Source organism: Mustela putorius, unplaced genomic scaffold, assembly GCF_011764305.1.
Source record: "Mustela putorius furo isolate JIRA1106 unplaced genomic scaffold, ASM1176430v1.1 tig00000450_pilon_pilon_pilon, whole genome shotgun sequence".
Taxonomy (NCBI): domain Eukaryota; kingdom Metazoa; phylum Chordata; class Mammalia; order Carnivora; family Mustelidae; genus Mustela; species Mustela putorius.
The window spans coordinates 16,294,307-16,304,954 of NW_025421385.1; positions in this window are offsets into that span (position 1 = coordinate 16,294,307).

A 10,648-nucleotide genomic window follows, 5' to 3' on the forward strand; every position below is an offset into this window, starting at 1 on the left:
AGACACAGTTCACTTTAATAAAACATCAAGCTGACCATTAAAAAGATTTATACACTTTACCATATAAGAATATTACATTTCAACAAGAAATTTTTTTTTAAATTTTAAGTAGATATTTCAGTTTTCATTAATGTCTTGACAGGCTGGTAGTTTTCTTGTCATGAATATTTTAAATGGTGAATTAAATTATAAATACATTATACATTTTTTTCTGAATAGAATCAGATATATACACAGTGAAAAACAGAGACTCAGATGGACAGAGAGAATGTGATAACATGCCAGACAGCATCAGAGCCCACTGACTAGTCCCCTACCTATATCACTGCTCTAACCTTCCAAATTTATTTCTTTCTGCCATCGCTGTCATCATCCTCATAATGTCCTCCCCAGGTTCACCCAGACCTCACAAACCGAAGTATAGCAATTTAGAAAAGATGGCAGCTCTGGGGTTAAAGTCAAAGTTCCTGGGGCTCTCTGTGGAGTCCAAAGTTAAGATTCTTTCTTATTTTTTTTTTAAAGATTGTATTTGTTTATTTGAGAGAGAGAGAGAAAATGTGTGTGTGTGTGTGAGAGAGAGAGAGAGAGACAGAGAGAGAGACAGAGAGAGAGAGACAGACGGGCACGGGAGCAGAGGGAGGGGCAGTTAGAGAAACAAACTCTGCACTGAAGCAGGGAGCCTGACATGGGGCTCAATCCCAAGCCCTGAGATCATGACCCAAGCCAAAGGCAGACGCTTGACCGACAGAGCCACCCAGGCCCTCCCAAAGATATGATTTTGATGACAAAAATAACTCACTCCATCTATGGTTCAACAAGGAGCAATGTTACCGCTGTAGGAGATGATTCAGCTCTTTGAGCTGTTCAAAAGAACACTAATGTTCAGTCTTCTCATTTTTTAAAAAAAAACTTTTTTATTTTTTATATTTTTAAAAGATTTTATTTATTTATTTGAGCAAGAGAGCAAGTAAATGAGAGCATGAGAGGGAAGAAGGTCAGAGGAGGAAGCACACCCCCGTGGAGCTGGAAGCCAGATGCGGGACCTGATCCAGGGACCGCGGGATCATGACCTGAGCCAAAGACAGCCGCCCAACCAACAGAGCCACACAGGGCTCAGGGCTCAGGGCCACGAAGGGCTCAGGGCCCCCCAAAAGAACTTAAAATATATATATTTTTTTTTACTTATTTATTTGACAGAGATCACAAACAGGCAGAGAGTGGGGCAGGAGCAGGCTCCCTGCTGAGCAGAGAGCCTGATGCAGGCCACCTGAGCTGAAACCAGAGGCTTAACCCACTTAACCTGAGGGATCATTGGTCAGGAGCACGGGTGACAATCTGGACTCGCAGTTGGCATCTGAAGGATGTTGAGGCAGGAAGCCTTGTAGGATTGATCCCTTGTACTGTGAGATCTAATGCCATTTCCACATAATCCGTGTCAGAATGGAATTAAATTGTAAGCTACCTGCCTACTTACTGTCTGGAGAATTGCTTGTTGGGGCCGGGACATACTTTTTTCCTCCATCAGTGGAATTGAGTGCAAAACCTTTTTAGTGGAACTTTGTTGCAGCAAGCCTAGCAAATAGACACGCAGGACATACAAAAACTAAAGGCACAGGCATCCCTAAGTTCTCAAAAGATGATTGCAAATAACAGCCTGGGAAGTCTTGGTAAACCAGTTACAATGGTGGAGCTGACAGGAAAATGAACTTGTGCAAAAGGGAGGGGAGGGAGTGAGCAATAGAGGGCTTTGCTGGTGGTTTCCCTCTGCGAGCCAGGCAGCTCCCACCCACTGTCCCTGTCCCTTGCCCATCAAACCCCTCAGACCCTCCCACCCCCACACCCTGCCCACCATTCCTTGAGGCCAATGGCCTACCTACCCACTTCACCACAGTGTGGGAGGTAAGGTTAGATCATTGTTTCTATATTATAGGTAAACAACCTGGGCTTTAAAGAGAGTAGGTGCTTGCCCCAAGGCCACACAACCAGCAAGTATTGGCCTAGGTGTTGCTGACCAAGAACTTGAGACTGTGCTATATTAAGCAGGTTAAGTTGCATGAGAGAAGTGGCAGTCCTTTGCCAGTTTTTAAATATCTGAAGGACTGCCACTTGGCAGAAGGTAGAGATTGCTCTGAGAGATCCCAGAAAATGAACTAGGACAAGTACAAAGTGATTAGAACTGAATATAAGGAAAAACATTTCTTTTTTCTTTTTTCTTTTTTTTTTAAATTTGACAGACAGAGATCGCAAGTAGGCAGAGAGGCAGACAGAGAGAGAGGGAGAAGCAGGTTCCCCGCTGAGCAGAGAGCCTAATGCAGGGCTCAATCCCAGGACCCTGGGATCATGACCTGAGCTGAAGGCAGATGCTTTAAGCCACTGAGCCACCCAGGTGCCCCAGGAAAAATATTTCTAATGACTATAATAGAGTTGCCCAGAAATGGACTGGCTTTGCTACGTGAAGTAGGATATTCCCACCCACTATAACTCGGGGATAGTCACGGCATATGCGGCGTAAGGTTGCTGTGAAAGACCCCTCTCCCCTTGCTAAAGGTTTGTTTAAGTAACCTGATGTTCCCAAAAGCACCCCCTATCCCCTTGCTGAAGGCTTGATTGTTCCCATAGCCCGATGGCAACACATACCAGGATGTCTATTGTCTGTGATCACCCGGTCTGTCAAAAGAAAAGACAAATGAGGAATAGAGTGTACCTGGGACTTTCCAGAGTGCTGAGCCAAGGCCCACCATAACAAACCGTTGTGTCCTTGCCTTAAACCCAGTGCCTGACAATGCTTGATTTAAGTTAACCAATCAGATCCCTGTAACCAAGCATCTGCTTCTGTAAGCTCGCTTCCCGTCACCCCAACCCTTGCCCTATATAATCTGCTCCCCAATCTATCCCGGCGCGCTCAGCCCACAAAGGCTGATGTGTCCACAGGCGCCTGTGTAACCAATAAACCTCTTGCAACTTGCATCCAGTGGAGGCTTGGTGTCTGCTTCTTGGGTGCGGATCAAGGGTCTTTCAGCTGTAAGTCAAGAAGTCAGCATTTGCGCAGAACTCAAAACAGTTCTTGGCAGCCCCTACCTAACACAACACTTATTTTTTATTTATTTATTTTTTATTTATTTTCAGCATAACAGTATTCATTATTTCTGCACCACACCCAGTGCTCCATGCAATCCGTGCCCTCTCTAATACCCACCACCTGGTACCCCGACCTCCCACCCCCTGCCTCTTCAAAACCCTCAGATTGTTTTTCAGAGTCCATAGTCTCTCATGGTTCAACACAACACTTCTTATAAGTGTCTCTTAAGTTTAAAATAAAAATCAAGGAAGTGTCCAAGCAAACACTGGGCATTGACTTAGTCAGTGATTAGACAACTTTCCAAGAAACTCCTCAGCTTCTTACCACTGCCTTTGTCTCACTCCGTCCTCGGTGGGGGAGGGAAGGCAGGGCCAGAAGCCATGTTTCACCTTCATGTTCTCTGCATCTCAGTCACTGGCCCCTGGGGGGATGGCGGGGACAAAGGGCCAAACCAGACTCAACAGAACCTCCCTCCCGGGACCAACTGTTGCTGACTCAGTTTCTGTGCTTTCCTGGAATTGAGGTGAGGTAAACTCGGGCTTTGCACAAGGAGGGCAGAAAAGGCCAGACTGAGCGAAGCAGGAGTCATGGGTGCGGACAGAGAGGGAGATCCAAGACCGCTTGGTCCTAGGAAGGAGAAATATTCCCTGGGAGACCAGCTGCCGGGTTGCTCTGAGCTCTTGGACTTTGGGTCTAGGCCCTCCTTCAGGGCCCATCTGCCCTACCTCTGAGTCATCTCGCAGGTTTATGCACAATGGCTCTTTTACATGGAGCCTCGCAGAGATTTAATCAGGCCAGACCTGCATCACTTGCCTGTGTAAGGGCCTATTTAGCCAGAGCGGCTCCATCTGGTTAAACAGTGATTTTGTTGTTTATGCAGTAAAACTTAAACTGACACTGCCCCCTCCCCCAGGGGAACTTTCTTAAAAGCAAGTCTGGGAAACCAGTCCCAGGTACCAAAGCCAAATACAAGGGCGGGTCAGGCCAGGTGGAGACATCCAATCAGTGGGGCATGCATACTGTCTCCCTAGCTACCAAGGGGTGTGGGCCCTGACTTTGGGTGCCTTTTCAGCACCAATTCTGACCAAGGTGATTGGCTAGTTCAAATAGCTACTATGGGGTGAACTGTAATTCAATTGGCCACCCGCGTGTGACCTAGCATGACTGTGCAGCATTCTCTGTGTGTTGCAATCTCATTGGCCACCTGTGTGTGGCCAGGCTCAACCACATGGCCTTTGCTCTATAAAAGTTAGTCTGTGAGGCTGGGAGGGGTCGCCCTCTCTGTAAGAGGTGGCCCCTACCGGTCGGTCGGTTTGATTCTCGATGCTGGCCACGAAATAAAGATTTGCTTGACCTTCACATTGTTGCGGCCTTGCTCCTTTGATCACAGACTCACTATTGGGGGACCTTTCAGCCTGCAAGGGAGAAAAGCACCCCAAGTTTAAAGCCAAGCAAGGAGGCTCTTAGCGAAGCCATCTGGGCCTTTAACATTGTCAGGCAGCTCTTGCCTTCACTCTGTTCCTGTCTGGGGCTGTGTGCTTACTGTTCTCCCTCCAGACTGCTCCCTTTGTCATCCTCTGCTGAGCCATTTCTCGGCTCCATCCTCCCCTTCCACAGAGCCCGGGAGCTCACCTGGCTTTCCAGTTATGCTGTTCTCTCTGACTCCATGTTTCTGGATTCTGTACTGGATGCTCCTGGGAGAGAGAATCTGAGGGGCTCCGCTTGGCCCTGGTGCCCCTTACTGGTTCCCTGAGCCAACATGCGCAGGGCACCTGGAAGCTAGGGCTGCCTCTTCCAGGGAAGTGGGCAGAGCAGACTCTGAAAGTGTTGGGCAAGGAGGAATCACAGTATAATGACCGTCGGGCTGATAGGCTGTATGAGAGTCAGGCTTCAGAAGGGTCACATGCCTTCTAATCCTGGGGAATCTCCTTCATTTCTGTGAGCCCTAGTTTTTGTAGTTTTTGACATATGTGTCCTCACATACAAATGCTTCATTCATCGATAAGGTGTTGATGTTTATGTTTTCAAAACAAAGATATTTTGCTTCGGATAAAAATGAAAGGAGAAAAACCAGAAGTTGGAGATACATGATTTATTTGCTCTATCACAAACTAGAATCAGCCCAATCCTCCCTCCTAATACACCATGCAAAGATACTTGTTTTTTCAGTGTTTTATTAAAGTGTGATTGAAGACCATAAGCTATATGTACTCAAGTATACGGTCTGATGGGGCTTCACATACGCATGCTCCAGTGAGACCATCACCACAGTCAAGGCATGAACATCTGTCTATCACCTGCTAGCTCAAGTGTCCTTGAACGTCTTTGTAATCCTTCCCCCTGACATCCACCCCTCCACCCCTGCACCCTGGAATTACAGGTTTCTCCACTCAGGCTGCCCAGAACATCGACTATTCCCAGGCCTGTGCAGCTGGGAAATTGTTCTGTCTGCTTCTTTCCAGTGGTTCTTTCTCTGGCCTTGGATGTTCTCCTCACATGCATGTAGTCGACCAGTACTCTGGGGAAGGCTTGGGGTGGTGGAGGGGGCCTCTGCACATCTCCAGAATTCTTTCTGTATAGTTCTCTCCCCTCCGGTACTCTGCTCCGTGGATTCTAGGCACCTGGCCAACCCCTCTGAATTCTCAATTCCATCTGCTCTGCTCAGAGAGACTGCCAGGCTCCCTTTGGGTTCCCCGCCCAGCCCTGCAGTTTGGAATCCCTCCCTGGGTAGGAAGCCAGGACAGTCGAAAGGATCCCTTCCTTAGTATCCCTTCTCCTGGGTGCTCTGCTGCCTATCATCTGATGTCCAAAGCACATTGTTACTTTTTATCCTTTTTTTCTGGATTTTTCTTTTTTTTAAGATTTTATTTATTTATTTGTCAGAGAGAGAGAGAGAGCACACAAGCAGGCAAAGTGGCAGGCAGAGGCAGAGAAAGAAGCAGGCTCCCCTCTGAGCAAGGAGCCTGATCCAGGACTCGATCCCAGGACTCTGGGATCATGACCCGAGCCTAAGACAGCGGCTTAACCGACTGAGCCAACCAGGCGTCCCCTTTTCTGGATTTTTCATCTAACTTCATAGGCTAAATCTAACCCCTTTGTTCTATTATGACTGCAGAAGAAGAAAGGGACTGCTTTTTTAAAAAATGTAAAATGCTTTGTGACAACAACCTCCTTGAAAAGATTTCAACTGATATGAAGTCTTATAAAGTAAAAAAGTACCTATCCCCCTCCACTGTTCCCATCTCACACCCCAGAAATAACCAGGGTTCATACTAAACACATTAAGTCATTTCCACTTTTCTCCAAGGGACCCTGTTGAAGTTAGAGAGGGGGCAACTTTAGCAGTGCTTGCAGGATTGGAAATGAATGCTCCTGAGGAACCTTGTCCCTCCCACTGTCCCTCATTATCTCCCCCGTGGAGCACATGAGCTGAGTCTCATTCTGTACTGACTTCTCTTCCACTGTCCCAATAGCACAAGCAAACATCCTGTGTTCTTCTTCTTTTTTTTTTTAAATTTTATTTATTCCTTTGACAGAGACAGATCAGAAGTAGGCAGAGAGGAGAAAGCAGGCTCCCTGCCGAGCAGAGAGCCCGACGCGGGACTCGATTCCAGGACCCTGAGATCATGACCTGAGCCGAAGGCAGAGGCCTTAACCCACTGAGCCACCCAGGCGCCCCGTCCTGTGTTCTTCTTAAGATCTCTGTGAAGGCCATATGAAATCACGTACCTGAAAGTGCTTGGCAAACTTTGAAATAATTACAGTTGTTAATTAATGCTATAGCCTAGTATCATATATGTCTATTTTATTAATAATTATTTTATCACAGCTCATATTTAGAAGATTTGAATGCTACCTTCAGGATCTACTTTTATACCTTCAGCATCCTTTTTTATCACCAAGACAGTTTCTCCTTATCATAAGCCTACTGGAGCTCTCTGAGGTCTAAGGTGAAAGGAATCCTTATGCTGTCAAGGACATCATTAAGTGGCTTCAGTTGCATGGGGTGAATATCTCTGAGGTGGAAGAACCTGTAACCCAAAGTGGGCCACTCCCTGTACGGCTAAGAGGTCAATATTTCAGCTTCAGACCCATGCATGTACACAACCTCATGAACTCTATGAATTTTCCTTTTCATGGAATAACAAGAAATAATGGATTATTTTCTTTTGTCTTCTTTTGTATTTTTACCTTTAGTTCTATCTCCTTCTCTGTTCTAGATCTGAAAGCAATGGGTGCCTAAATATAACTCTAAAACCATATATATATATATATTCAGAAACTATTTTCTATCCAATTATTTTCTCTTTCCCTCTAAAAAGGATACTGAACCATGTGGAAATTACAATGTTCATGCATCCAATCAAAAAAACTTCTGGGGATGCCTGGGTGGCTCAGTGGGTTAAGCCGCTGCCTTAGGCTCAGGTCATGATCTCGGGGTCCTGGGATCGAGTCCCGCATGGGGCTCTCTGCTCAGCAGGGAGCCTGCTTCCCTCTCTCTGCCTGCCTCTCCATCTACTTGTGATTTCTCTCTGTCAAATAAATAAATAAAATCTTTAAAAAAAAAAAAACTTCTGGACATGCCAAAAAGCAAGAAATTGTGCTCCATAATCAGGAGAAAAATGAATCGATAGAAACTCTGAAAAAAGAGATGTAGAAGCTGCTGGCAGTTACAACGCAGGTGTGGTCTCCAGGGGATGGGATTTTGATAAACCTTACTAAGCCATTTAAAACACTATTGCTCTGGCGCCCCTAGGTGGCGCTGTGGGATTAGCCGCTCGCCCCTGGTTTCCCCTGAGGTAAGGATCTCCAGGTCACGGGATCCACCTGCGTGGGCGGTGAGACCTTGACCAAGCTGGGCTGTCAGCTTGAGATTCTCCCTCCATCTCCCTTTGCCCCTCCCGCTGGTGCTCTCTCTCTCTCTCTCTCTCTCTCTCTCTCTCAAATAAATAAAACTTTAAAAACAGAACAGAACAGTGCTCAGTTTTGTAACCGTGTATGGTGACAGATGGTGGTGATCCGTGAACGGTATATACAAGTGCTGAATCATTGTGTACACCTGAAGCTAACCTGTTATATGTCAAGCGTATCTCCGTAAAGGAAAAGGTTATCTGCTAAATTTAATTAAATAAAATGCATCTTCACGAGATCTTACATGATCCAAGCTGAAGGCCTCTCTACACTCCATATAGAGATCATCAGGTCCTCGTAACTGGGTGTGTTCGGATGTCCGGTTATGTCAGTGGAAATACGACTGCACGTGACTACTTGATTTTTATATTTTTCAGCAGCGTTGCCCGCCTTGTGCTACCCAAGTGCATCTGGGGACCCGAACGTGACGGGGATATTGGAAGTGAAGGACCAAAGACTGTCTGAACTGGTTCCCCAGTTCAAGTCCCTTTTCTAAAGCAGACCCTGAGGTCACAAAGATCTGAGCTTCCCCAAGCACGGTCGCATGTCAATAAAGCCGAGTGGATTTAGGCACAGTCCCCCGTCCAGACTCGGAGGGCCGCGGTCGCCCATGCAGGCTCAGTACACACAGCACCCCTAGAATCTCACACAGCAGGTCTCCCTCCTGCGCGCTCCCGGTTTGGAGGAGTCTGCAGAGGGCGGTGTGCGCCTGTGGTCTTTGCCAGCTGGGAGCAAAACTGCACGCGAGAGGGGCGGGGCCGTCGGAGGCGGGGCCGTCGGAGGCGGGGCCGTCGGAGGCGGGGCCGTCGGAGGCGGGGCCGTCGGAGGCGGGGCCGTCGGAGGCGGGGCCGTCGGAGGCGGGGCCGTCGGAGGCGGGGCCGTCGGAGGCGGGGCCGTCGGAGGCGGGGGCGGGAACGCACGTGGGCGGAGGGAGGGGGAACTGGGCGGGGCTTGGCGCGCCTCCGAACACGCCGGAGCCGCTGTTCACAGGACCGGTGCTGAATCGCACCGAGACCGTCTCCTCAGAGACCGCCCGGGGCCCGGCGGAGAGGCGCGGGCCTTCACGGAAGCCTCCCCAGCCACCAGCGGCGGTGCCAGGCGGGGCCGGTTGTGCCTCTCGTGGCTGTGGTTCCCGCCCGCGACCGCGCGCCCGCGGCTCGGGGGCGCAACCGGGGCCCGAGGTGGCCGCGCTGTGAGGCGCCGGGGCGTAGCGGCCGCGGCCACACCGGAGCGGCACAGGGTCCCGCGCTCGCCCGCCTTCCTCGCGCTCTGCGGCCGCCTCTAGGCCCGCTGCCTCAGCTGCCGGCTGCCGTGGCCCTCGCCGCTCGGGAAAGCGCGGGCTCGGGCGGCCGCCGAGGAACCCTGCGCTGCGCGGGCTGCGGCTGCTCTGCCGGTGGCTGCCGAGGGGCCGTGGGGCCGTGGGGCCGTCCCGCCGTCCGCGCCGCCGTCCGAGCTGCAGGCGCAGCTCTCGGGAGTGGAGCCGCTGCTGGAGGAGTTCCGCCGGCTGCTGCAGCAGGAGCGGCCGCAGGAGGAGCGGGAGCGGGAGCTGCGCGCGGGCGTCTGGCTCCCGGAGGAGGGAGCTACAGCGCCACGCCGGACGCCATCATCCGCACCAAGGACTCCGCGGCGGCCGGCGCCCGCTTCCTGAGCCCGCCGGCAACCATGGGGGACTGGCGGCCGTGCGCGGCGGCCTGCTGCTCGGAGCCGCGCTACTCTATGGCCGTGGTGGAGCTGCCTCGGCGGCCCGCGTCGCCCGCCGCCGCCGCCGCGCTTGGCTGCTGCCTCGTCAACTGCACCGCACGTGGCCGCAGCGTCTGCAAGTTCGCGCTGCACCGGGGCTATAGCAGCTGCAGCCTCTGCCGCGCTTTTACCGCCGGCGGGGAGACCGGGGAGCCTCACGGCACACGGGTGAGCACTCCGCTGGAGGAGGCCGGGCCAGACCTCCAGGTCCTGCTGCCCTGGCACCTGTTGAGTGGCGCCCAGGAGGAGACCACTTGGGCAGTACACTTTGGCAGTAGAGCCAAGTGAGAGACGAAGCATCCTCCTTTCAAGGGATTTTTAGTTCGGGGCCATCCAGAGGAGTGGCTTTGACTGTGATGAGGGAGCAGGAGGCTGGCTGAGGACAAAGCAAAAGCTGGCACCTTGCACCCCTTCTCCACCCGCTCCCCTCAGTAATATGTGTGACATTCCTCAGGCACCCCTGGCTGCCCTAAAAGAAAAACAAATAGTTAACTTGCAGAGATCACAATCCTGCAAACAGGAGTTTCCCTTGGTTCACAAGTGTCCTAGAGATTCACAACAAAGAAGCTCTCTTAACAATAGCACAATTTCCAGAGGCAAATAACTCAGTTCCTCAAGCCCTAACATCACCCTCCCCTCCATAAAACGGAAGGAGGTAAGGTAGAAGGAAATGAAAATCAAGTTAGATTTCTTCTAAACCCAAATCTCACTAACAAGGACACTTGATAGGAGGAATGTTAAACTTTATCCCTAAACCTCCTAGATAGTGTCAGCAATCATTCCCAAGCATATGACCCACTGATATGCATCTAAAGGATCTCAGGAGAAGATTTTTATTACTAAGATTTTTATTACTAATTTACTAATAAATTACCTTTCTCCCAACAATAGCTACCCCTCAAGGTCCTGGAGACCTTG